Below are 11,735 nucleotides of genomic sequence, written 5' to 3' on the forward strand. Positions count from 1 at the left end.
CATATACCAAAGTAGATATTCTAAGAGATTCTTCCATATCCTCGAAATGTTCTGTCTCTGTTACCTGAGATGGCCACCCTCCTATTAATTCCTTTGTTAAACAAAGAAAAGGTGAAATCATACCACAGAAGAAGCTTTATTAAGAACCTAAGAACTTAAAGCATTGAAGTTACATGCTCTGGATGGCACTTTAGATTTTCAAATTAATTTCAAGTAACTAAATACATAAACATATATCTTAAGAACACGTGTATTTTGACAATGCACAGTTACAGCTTTGGTGTAAATCCTCAGCTTCCTATAAGCACGTTCCAGTTATGCTGCTATATAAGCTACACAAGCTTGTTCTCTAAGCTATGCTGAACACGTTCCAGGTTTTCTTTCCCTGACTGAATGTCCATCCTTACACTCCCCCATGCTTTCTTCCTCTGAACAACTGATTGACACCAAATTAACCTAAAAGGAGTTAGACTGAGTTAGACTAAGTTCTTTAAGATTTTCTTTTAGGTTCTCATGGGAAATTTTTTGGGAGGGAAGGTTGATAGAACATATGATTTACTGCTGTTTCTCACTGTATAAGCTTAGAAATATACACTGGCAGAGTGCTAAACCAGGCAAAACAAACTGGCAAACCACCCATATTAACTAGCTCTTTGAATGCCGACTCACACTAAAGTTTCGTCAAAACAGTGATTCTGTTTTTCTTCATGACAACTAAAAAAAGGCTGAGGATTTTGAAGTCCACTGATCTGAAATATCAAATCACAGAAGTATTACAATAGAATCACAAAGGTTGGAAAAGACCACTAAGATCATCAAGTCCAAATGTCAACCCATCACCACCATGCCCACTGAATACTAACATTACAGACATTTGGTGACATCTTAGTTTCCCAACTGAGAGCCTGAGTGGCACTGCTGAAAAACGGGGCTACGGGTATGCCCTGGGTTGTAGCTGCCAGCCCCATACAGTTATCTCGGACATAAAATGGTCTGTTGCCATTTTAGAAGTCATGTACTTGACTATTTGAACTCACCCAAAAACCTAAATGATTTTTTTTCAATATGCATCTGAATCACAGAATTGTAAGGGCTAGAAGGGTCCTCTAGAGATCATTGAGTCCAACACCCCTCCCAAAGCAGGCTCCCTAGACCAGGGTGCATGGGTAGGCATCCAGGCAGCTCTTAAATATGTCCAGAGAAGGAGACTCCACAATCCCCCTGGGCAGCCTGTTGCATTCAACTCTTTTAGAAAGATTTAAGAGTTGCACCTTCCTCAAAAGCTTCTGAACTCTACTCGGAAGAACAATTCTATGAGTCAGAAGGAATCATGGGGTAAAAGCACTAACACTGCAAGCAAGATGTATCTTCCTTCTTGCTAATTGATTTCATGTCCTTTGTTTTATACAGCATCTACCACAACCAGGGAATTAACTGGTGAAAGTCTTGTACTGTGCCTGTATGTCTTCAGCATCCAGTTGGAAACATCGCCAAGGTGTAAGTCACCACTGTTCAGTACTTCTTAGTAAGACCATTGTGTTTTGGGAAGTTCTTCCATTTCTGATACAAACATGTTCCCTCCCCCTCAGATCCCTCCATGACTAACTTCCTCCGCAGCTATTGTTCTGGCCTCAGATTTGGAGTTGCTCCCGTTCAAACCAACAGAAAGAGGAAACCACTCAATAAATCACCTTGTCAGAGAACCTAATAGCTCCATCCCTAAATTCACATAGGAGAAGTCCCTTGTATTTCAGGGAACACAGGTGATGACTGAATTAAAAGAAACTCCTGCCCCTTATTTTGAGAAGCTAGAATTTGGTGGCTTCCCGTAACAGCCAACCTACCAGGAAGAAATAGAACTAAGATTCGTCCTTTAAAAAGTTCCTAAATTACCAGAAATAATCCTTTACATAACTACCTAAAAAAACTAGCCTATTCCAATTATGTTTTGTAATAGGTAAACCAAGTATTTTTTTAATCTACTGTGAAGATTCAATTATCAGCCCCTAATGTAATCCAGATCCTGCACATAATTCAAGCAATGGCTGTAAATAATACAACTTTTGACCAGTGATGTAATGAGGACTCTTTAATTATCCTTTAAATTCATGAGCTCTATTTTATTTCTCCATGTTAAACCCAAAGGGGAAAATACGTCACTGAACAAAGCTACATTTTGAATCTCTCCATCTTAAATTAACACAATAATAATTCAGCTTAGTCTAACTGTCTAAAATTATTCTATTGTTATTAAACACTGCTACAAGGTAGCTGCAAAATGTCCCATTGCTATTTAGCAGGTGATGCTAGCTGCTATTTCCCTGCAAGCTGCCACTTAACAGCATGAGCCTGTAGGGTAGATGCTCAGGGGCATGCAGCAAAATCAGCAAGCAATCTCCACTGTAAGCAGAGAAAACAGGCGCCAGGAGACTTCAGGGAAAAAAAAAATAATAAAAAAATAAAGAAGAGAGAGAGAGAGAGAGAGCAATTGAATCATTTTTGCTTTTAAAAATCAATGAGAACAGGATTGAATCCCTCACCCTTTCACAGCAATTAATGAGCTGCACATGTAAAAGTAGAGGACTCCATGTAATTAACAAAGCATTACATTGGCAAGGAGGATAGGCCTGGAGTATGTAAGTACAGGGTTTTATTCCTTTCTGTGAAGTATGGATGACAGGTAGGCGAAAGCTATGCCAAGCGAACCGCTGGCAAGCAACAACTAGTCTTTTGGTTAGCAGGCAGCTCTGTTTTGTGAAGTCTATCAGTTTGTGTTCACATAGACAAGCCTTTCTTTAAACATCAGAATTACATGCATTTAAGCAGTCACCAGTTTTACATCAAATTTCAATTTGCACCTCAAAAAGGTTGATTTGTTACAGCTTGCTGTATGGTTACTATGAAGCTTTTGTGTGTACAATGTTTTAAAACATTGCATGCGGTTCTTTGCCTAATTATTCTGCCACATAACACTATATAAATATACACAATCGTGCATCTTTATTTTTCCTGATGTCATATTACGTTAACAGAAACCAAGAAAGTGAATATCTGTACACAGACGAAGAAACAAGAATTGCTTTCACTCGGTATAAACAGGCAAAGAAGGAGTAATGAAGGGCAAGAAACAAGGTCCTTTAGCAGAAGCACTAGGTGGGGATAAAATGGCATCCGAAAACCCTGATATCCAATGACAGTACAGCTTCAGCAGCAACTTTCAAGACTGAGCCCCGCCACCTAAAGAATGAGGTAAATTACAAAAAGAAAGCCTCAAAATCAAAGTGCATACACCATTTCATTGATGAGAGGTCCAGAGATAGAATGGAGAGTTTATTTGTAGGAAAAACACTGTAAATAGATAGTCTCCAGCTAATGCTTTGCACTTTATCTTCTGCATTTTTCTCTAACTTACTACTCTTCCTCTCACTTGAAAGGAAAAAAAAAAAAAAAAAAGTAAAACAAAATATTGATGTAGCCATTAATTTGACTATTGCCCCTAGTACCAAATCCAGTAATGATTAATGATTAATGATTAGATGAAATACATATTAGTAGAGGCAAAATAAGATTAGAAGGTATCTTGCTTGCTGTCTTTGGTTTAAAGTTAGTAGTAGGCAAAGGAGACTGCAGAAGAACAGCGCAGGCTGAAATCCATATAGAACCTTCAAATGTATACAGTCTACCAACCAAAAATCTTATGGCCAACCTCACCAGTCTCCCCACCCTCTTGATGATCATTAGGGGTTGCCTATTTGGGCAATGACCAATTTGAGTTTCCAAAGCAAAAACTTGTTGCCACTGTCCTCTAGCTGTCATCTGGCACTACTCAGGAGATCTTGGCTTCAATATCCTTTACTAGGTGCACGGGATTTTCCTTCAGTCTCCTTTCATCCAACTGGGAACACCCAGCTCCCTCAGCACAGTCCATTGCCCGTAATGGTAGCTTTACAATGGGCCCAGACATGGCAACAGCTCTTCACTGGAGCCCGTGACAAAAGCTGTGAATGTGTGCTCAGTTCCCAGTGGATGAACTAGAGAGTCTCTTCCTTTATCCCTTTCCTCTGCTTTTGGCAGCATATATGAGCAAATATCACTCAAGTGTTTTGCATTTGCTCCTTTTGATTCTTCTTTCAACTACTGACAGAAGAGAGAGGTTTAAATCCCTGGATTCTCCACAGAAACGTCCACTGTTGGGCCCTGTTTCTGTCCTCTCAGAGGTTTTACGTATTGCGTGCACTTACATTTTAGAGAGATATCTACTACTGAGCCACACGATGTCTCATCAAGACCCTTCCAGCTACCGAACATCTTAACTACAAAGGAACAAAGTAACCAGAGCTAACTTTCTTGATACATCACTTCAGAAACCAGACTCTCCAATTACGGCCATGGCCAAATATTTCTTTTTGAGACAACGTAACTTGAAGTGCATTGGAAGCTCTTAAAAACCAACAACTTTAAGAATATTCCATTATTTTACTCCTTTTCCCCCCTCCCCCCCAGTCTTTTAAGTGGAAAACAAAAAATAATTACAGTCCCCCCGACAAAATCCTGCTGATGTAAACAAAGTAGAACTACAGCAGTTTTAATGATTCCTCCAGTTGAGAAAACCCATTGTCTCAATCCTAAAACTCTCTAAAACAGCATCTCAAAGTGACATCCTGCCTGTTTCCAGTTTGCTTCCGGCAGCAGGCTTTCTCTGCCAGGACTCAGCAGCAGTTGGGACCAACCCTAGCAGGTTTGGCATCACTGGCATCACTGTAAGAAAAAGTGCATCAATCATCTGAAATTTCTAAAGAAGCATGAGGTAAGCTTTCTAGAAAGCAACAACAATGCTGCAATAATCCTCCTGTCAGCCCTAGGGCCATCATCACAACTCAGACAACCAAACAGCTCTGCTGCTTTACAATGGAGGAGCGCTGAGCTCCACCCAGCCTTGGCCTCCAGTTATTGTCACACTGTTGATCAAGATGCAACTTTACAGCTCAGAAAGGGTATTGATCTTTCCTCCCCTTCCTCTAATTCACAGAAGTGAGGATAGGTAATTCCAAGCGACTAACTGAAGCCACTGACAACACCTTGTTCTGCTGCACTGTGCCCTAATGTTGCCATTGCAGCTAATTACACCTTCACCCTTCCTGTCCACACTCACTACTGCTCCCACAGGATACATTTTCAAGTCTAACCATTCCTAGGATTCAACACTTATATCTCTGAAAAGAACATCAGGGTATCCAAGCCCATCCCTTGGCATCTAGCAGCCCACATGGAACCCATCTAACACAGTGTAAACTGAAATGGACTGTTCAAGAAACTAGGAAAAGAACCAGAGACATCAGATACCATCGAAAAGCTACAAGTAGCACAAGAAATATACTCCAACACAAACAGGAAGCGAAGAGCATAAAGTATTACGAAATTAAGTGAATGAGTTGAGTAACACAAGACCCATCTCTAACTGCCAACAGGCAACACAGAATACTAAGAGTGAAATACCTGATATGAATTGCATCACCCAATGCTGTCAAAAGGAGATCTAAAGCCTACGTCTTTTTTTATCCCCCTCCCCCCCCCCCACTGTTAAGACAAAGCCTCAAGCACAAGCAGGAAACACTTTATATACCTGTTCTGCAGACATGAAATCTAAGATGCTTCTAGTAAGGCATCATTATTCTATTTCACTAATCTGAAAAGCTAAAGTTAACATTTAGTCACTTAAAGGCTACAGTAAGTGAACACTTAATAAGCCCTGACAAGCACTGCTCCAGAAGCGTATCCAAAAATCACCTTGATTTATTGACGATTCATTGTGTACATACAAAATCAGAAGTTCCAGTTTTGAGAACAGCAAATAAAGGTTAGATAGCTAACTCATGAAAGCTTATACACCAAGGTCATCAATGCTCAGATCCTACAACATCCATATAAACAGAGAACACCACAGGGATGCATCCTACTTCACAAAAACCTCGTGCCTACTTGGAAACCCCACTCAGCTAACAAGTGAACCCTCCATCCAAACCCAACTAACTGCTCACTTACAGCTCATGTCAAGAACATTTAGAGATCCCTGTACCTCTTAACAGTTTTTATTCCCAGACCTCTGAATTCAACCCACACTTTTTTACAGTCTTAAATCACTAACAAAACACTTGTAAATTTTCTTGAGCATTTCATCCTTGAAAAAGAAACAGTCCTACCACTACTGAAGAAGCTTGCCATGGATCTACTGAACAACCATTTGCTAGTGTCAGATATCCCATTTCTGAGAAAGATCAGTAACAAAGCCAACTGTTGGTTCATTTAATTGAACCTAAAGCTGTGGACCTGGGACACCAAGCTAAACAGAAGGCGTGGACTCTCAACCCCACACAATTTCCAGTGAAAGGAGATGCAGGTTCATGCAAACTCAGACTCCCAGATGTTCTTTTGATACCATAAGGCATGAGATATTTGTCTGTCAGCAGAGGGTGCATGAAATAGGAAGGTGCTCCAAAACCCCTTGTTACTTCCCAAGCAGAAACCCACAAAGTAGAATTCTCTCTGCCCTGTTTCCATCATCAGTATCAAACCAGCACGTGAAGGGGTCCAATTTTCTCAGTATCAAGACAACAGAGCTGTTTATCCTTCAGCACAAACAACTGCAGCATGATCAAAATGATCCGCTAGCACAAGTTAAATTGAACTTAAACCTAAACCTGGAATTCACCAGTAAGCAAAAATAATTAAACTTGAGAAAACACCACACTTTTTAGAGTCTGCAGCCACCTACAGACTGGCTTTGTTGCCTTAAGATACATGATCTCAGCTGGTCATAGGTCAGAAGTATTTCTGGACTTTACACTGACATTATACTTTCATACTGAAACATTACTCAATGACAGTGTTGCTGTCTCAGCTCTACCTAAGCAAAGAGTGGCCTGTGTAACACACCATAGAAGATCACAAAACTTCCCACTCTAGGATATTTTACTGCTCCAGAACATATCAGTAATACATCACACAGCATACCATCACCACACTGATCCTCCTGTCTTCCAGACTGCATTCTTGTAGTGCTCAAAACCCTACTTGCTGTCTTAAAGCACTCTGAGGCCTAGGCACTGGACAGCAATGGGCCTATCTTGTGCTCCACAGGAAGTCCCTAACTGTGGGCATCTTCATCAGTCACTGAAATGATTATCTGCAAGACAAGGACAAACTGTTGCATTATTGCTTACTTCCAGCTCTTTGAAGAGACCTGCTCTTCCTTTATACTCAGGTCTGTCTGAGCCATACTCAACTGTCTTTTTGTTCCGTATTCAGTTGAGTGTTTCAGTATTGCAGTTTGGAAGGTGTAGAACCCAGCTATCGCAAATCATTCATCCGTCATGATAAAAACTACACTAGCAGAGCAAGGGAAACATCACCAGTAGAAAAAGGAGATTGCTTTTGTTTTTAAAGGTTCATTCGTCAGAAACGAGTGACTAGAAAGTATTCTTGATTATCACTTTTCCCAGCTTTCACTTCAGTGACATCTTAATGAACGCTTTCTAACTTAACTATACGTACATAAAGTTGCAAATGAACATGGGTGAATATTGAAGAAAGGCAAAAGGAAAAAGAGAAGAAGAAGAAAAAAAAGAAAGAAAGAAAATTACATCAAGCATTTTAATTTCTTGGATGCATATAAGAAAATGAATAATAATGCATGTGAGGAAAAGTGATCCAGCAGAGATTTGATTAGTACAAGACATCTGGAAAGCAGTAATGAGTAGACAGAGTTTGAAATATGATAGAGGGGCATGAGATCTGGAAGCCAATTAGGTTACTTTACAGTTCTGCAAAGATGAAGGTAGCGTGTTCGTATCTGCCTTCAGTACTGCGGCACCATACAGCTGACAATAAACTGCCAGAAGAAAAGGACAGAGGAGCAGTAAATGTGATTGAAAGACTGGATGGAGCCCTCTGAAGTGAGCTACCCTGATGGCCATCAATATTAAAATACCTTCCTCAATAACAGGTTTAATGCTGTTGGTGGTTCTGTTTCTGTTTTTATTGGCAGGTTAGACCAAATTCTGAAACCTTCTAGTAGTACCACAGCAATACCTATGGGGGCCTATTAAAAGGGGGGAGGGAAGGCGGTATAAACAAGGAGGCTGTTCATTCACATGGTATGGCATCAGCTTCAGTGAGAACATGCCAAACCTAAATAAATTAGGCTCTATAATTTTACTCGTCAGTGTAAAGAGTAAAATAATCATTAAAAATTGCTGAGATTCCAAGCGCTGCCCAGAGGACCTAACACCATCAGGCAGCACGGGGAATACCAATTTTGTGTGATGCTTCTTCCTGCCATAAACTGTTAACAGCATTTTTTTCTGCCGTCTAGTAGTTGAGCTTTCAAGCTCAGAGAAAACAAGACCAGGAAGGTTCCCAAACTTGGAGGAGTCATCTGTCACATGGGTGGCAGAACCCATGGACATCTTCTGCACGGCACGCACACCACACTTTGAGAATCCCTAGGTTAGTAGAAAATCTATTTGATGCTGCATCCTACAGCTCTGGAGACTGTGCAACCAGCAGAGAAACTGCAGAGCAGATGTAGTAGACAAGATGAAAATTTCGCCCACCAAGTGTTAGCAGCAAGTAGACTTTATTTTTAATCTTCTTATGACAACTGTTATTCTGCAAAAGCCAAATTTAAGAAAATGATGCTCGAATGAAAGATTTCAGCATCACAATCCTAAACAGACCAACTCCAAGGATCTGAGATTTTTGGTAGGTCTTCCGAGCTCTAAAAATACGCTGTTTATTCAGAGAGGGCCATAAATGATTAAGGAGAGAAATTTCTGAGGAAAAACGTGTTGAGGTGACATGCGTCGTGGAGCCCACCTTCATATCTACACTGCACAGAGGTATCACTACACGTCCAACCTCTTCTGCTATAGAAAAACATCACCATACGGCTACCGTACTGTAGGCTGCCTTGGAAAGAGAGACAGACAGACCTTTGTGCTACTGCAACCCCCTGCTGGAGCCAAACAACGTTCCAAATCTCACCTGCAAAAGACAAGCTGTAGCATATGGCAGCAGCCATGGAAGTGCCACAGACCGACATACCCTACCCTGCAGAATGAGCAGCGCCATCTCCTCTTCACAGAGAGAGGCCACAGGGCCCATCCTGGCTTCACGCACCCCTGGAGCCCACAGCTACACAAAAGGGCCTTGTCTGCAGGGGAAGAGCAGCATGCCTTCCCACAGCAGAACCAGCTGTAGCGCGTGTATGCAAACAGCCAAGCACACCACACATTACTAACTGGCATCACCCACCCTTGAAGCAACCGGTTTTGGGGTATTTTTGAACGCAGTCAAAAACCATATCAAAGGAGCTTTCCATCAGTCCTTACCAGTAACTTTGTGGCACTTCCCTGAGGAGTTCAGATACACATTTGGCCCCAAAGCCACCTACAGGTACGCTTCTTATTTGTGTGCACACTCACACTGCGGTATGCACACACAGGGCGGGAGAAGGCAGGACAGGTGGCTGAACCTGTGCCTATTTACCAAGGTACGAACACCGCGTTAAGATGATAAGTGCGGGGCCAAGTCACGTGCTGAACATTAATTGCACTTCTGCAGCTGCCTGTCCACGGCACTGGGAACCCACGGGCTGGGACACGGCACAGCGTGACCATGAGGAACCGTGGGCATGCGGATGGCTCCACTGCTCCGGTCCGCAGTGCCCAGGGAGCATCCTCGCTCCCAGTAGAAGGGAAGCACAGCCGGGAGAAACAGAAAGGAAAACATCTGGAAGCAGAAGCCTGCGGGCAATGTCGTCATGGCTCGGAAAATCTATTAGCGTGCATAGATCTCCCACGTGCGCACCTAAGGTGCGCATTCCCCGTAGGTACACACGCACACTGGGCTCTGCACGCAACTCGGCGCAACACAATGTCGACTTTTCCGCACGGAGTTCCTCGGGGCGCGCCGGCTCTCTGCGGCGGTCACGCTCACGGCCGCGGGTGGGGGCGACGCGGGGCACGGGGCCGCCGCCGGGAAGGAAACCGCGGCTCCCCGAGGCCGCCGCTCCCCGACAGAGCGCGGAGCCCTCGGCGGCCGCGGGACGGGAGGCGCCGCCGCGCCGCAGCCGCTCCCATGGGAAACACGAGGGGAAAATGGCGGGGGGGGCACCCACGCGGGAGCAGGGGGAGGAGAGGCCGGGAAGCGGCGGCCGCCTCCCGCCCAGGTACCTCGGGCCGGGGGCATCGGCGCAGAGCTCTCCGCGGGGAGCGCGTCTCGGGGTCGCCTTACCTCGCGGAGAAGCCGGGCCGGGAAGCGGCCGTTCGCAGCCGGGCGGCGGCGCTTCCACGCAGCTGCTTGTCACCTCTCCCGCCGCGGCGGCGGCTGCGGACGGAGGGGCGGGACGGCACGGCCCGCTCCGCCCCGGCCCGCCCCGCTCCGCACCGCCCTCAGCCCGAGCGCTTCCTCCCCCGGGCAGCGCGGGGCGGGTGGGCCGTCCGAGCAACCGGGTTGGAGCTGAAGCGGGCAGGGCCCTCTGTGTCCCTGTGTCCCAGCCCCTGCTCCAGCAGCAGCACCCAGAGCAGGGTGCCCAGGCCCATGGCCAGGCGGCTTCTGGAGAGCTGCAGGGAGGAGAGCCCACAGCCTCTGGGCAGCCTGTGCCAGTGCTCCGGTACAGCGCAGCGCAGCGCTGCTCCTGGTGTGCAGGGGGAGCCTCCTGGGATACAGTCTGTGCCTGCAGCCTCCTGTCCTGGCACTGGGCACCGCTTAAAAGAGTACCCAGTTCTGCCCCCCGGTGAATGGTGGTTCCCTGGCAGAAAGCAGGCAAGACTGTGAAACATTTTCCTGGCAAGGTTTATTTTTTAATCGTCATTATATGAGATGAGAGAGAACTGGACGTTATTAAATATGCAAAAAGCCTGGGCAGGATGTTCTATCAATAAGGTTTTAGTGCAGGGCTGATATCATAAAAGGCAGAATCTCCAGAGGCCTTCTATTAGGCATCTGCTCAGAGGGAAGCGGGATTAACTGTATTTCAGGTCAAGTCCAACATATTTTGTTGCCATGCTTTTAAAAACCTCAAGTGAAGAACACATTGTTTCCAGACCGCTTGTTGTGTCCATTAACTATTTCTGCCTAGGCTTCTTTTTCTGAAAATTAACCCAATTCAATTTTGCCTTCCTCTTCTGATCGTGGAGCACCATGGATATTACCCTCATTATGGCAATATTCCACAAGTACAGCTGAAGGCATCATGAGGTAACATGCTCTCCATATTTCTCCATTCAAATTGCCACATTTTCAAAGCATTCATCATTTTTTGTTGGTCTCCTTGAGAATCTGGGATGCGATGCCCACAATGGACGTAGTATACCAGCTGAGACTCATCAGCAATGAAAAGTAGAACTCTACAAAGCATATGTGACAGTGTACCCTGCCATGGGACCATTTGTGCCCAATGCATCCGATGGGACCATTCTGGGGCAAAGGCAGCCTTGTGTTGACTTCCTAAGAGTTGTGGCTTCTTAAGAGCCCGCCAATCACTTCATACAGTCACAGAATGTCTTGGTTTGGTAGGGATTTTAGAGACTATTTAGTTCCAACCCCCAGCTGTGGGCAGGGCTGCCACCCACCAGCTCAGGCTGCCCAGGGCTCCATCCAACACAGCCTTGAACGTCTCAAGGAATCCACAGCTTCTCTGGGGCCCTCTGAGTGAAAAATGTCTTCCTAACATC

The 11,735-nt window shown here is 44.6% G+C and overlaps 1 protein-coding gene across 9 annotated transcripts in view; it reads right to left on the reverse strand.

The window, feature by feature from the left end:
* MBNL2 (muscleblind like splicing regulator 2) overlaps window positions 1-10,416 on the reverse strand; it is a 104,758-nt gene extending 94,342 nt beyond the window's left edge. For all 9 annotated transcript variants that reach the window (XM_072348563.1, XM_072348615.1, XM_072348532.1 and 6 more), the window contains exon 1: window positions 10,294-10,416. The gene's annotated coding sequence lies outside the window, so the exon portion shown is untranslated. The remainder of the gene's footprint in view (window positions 1-10,293) is intronic.
* Window positions 10,417-11,735: the final 1,319 nt, after the last annotated feature.

Source organism: Excalfactoria chinensis, chromosome 1 (genome assembly GCF_039878825.1).
Source record: "Excalfactoria chinensis isolate bCotChi1 chromosome 1, bCotChi1.hap2, whole genome shotgun sequence".
Lineage (NCBI taxonomy): Eukaryota > Metazoa > Chordata > Aves > Galliformes > Phasianidae > Excalfactoria > Excalfactoria chinensis.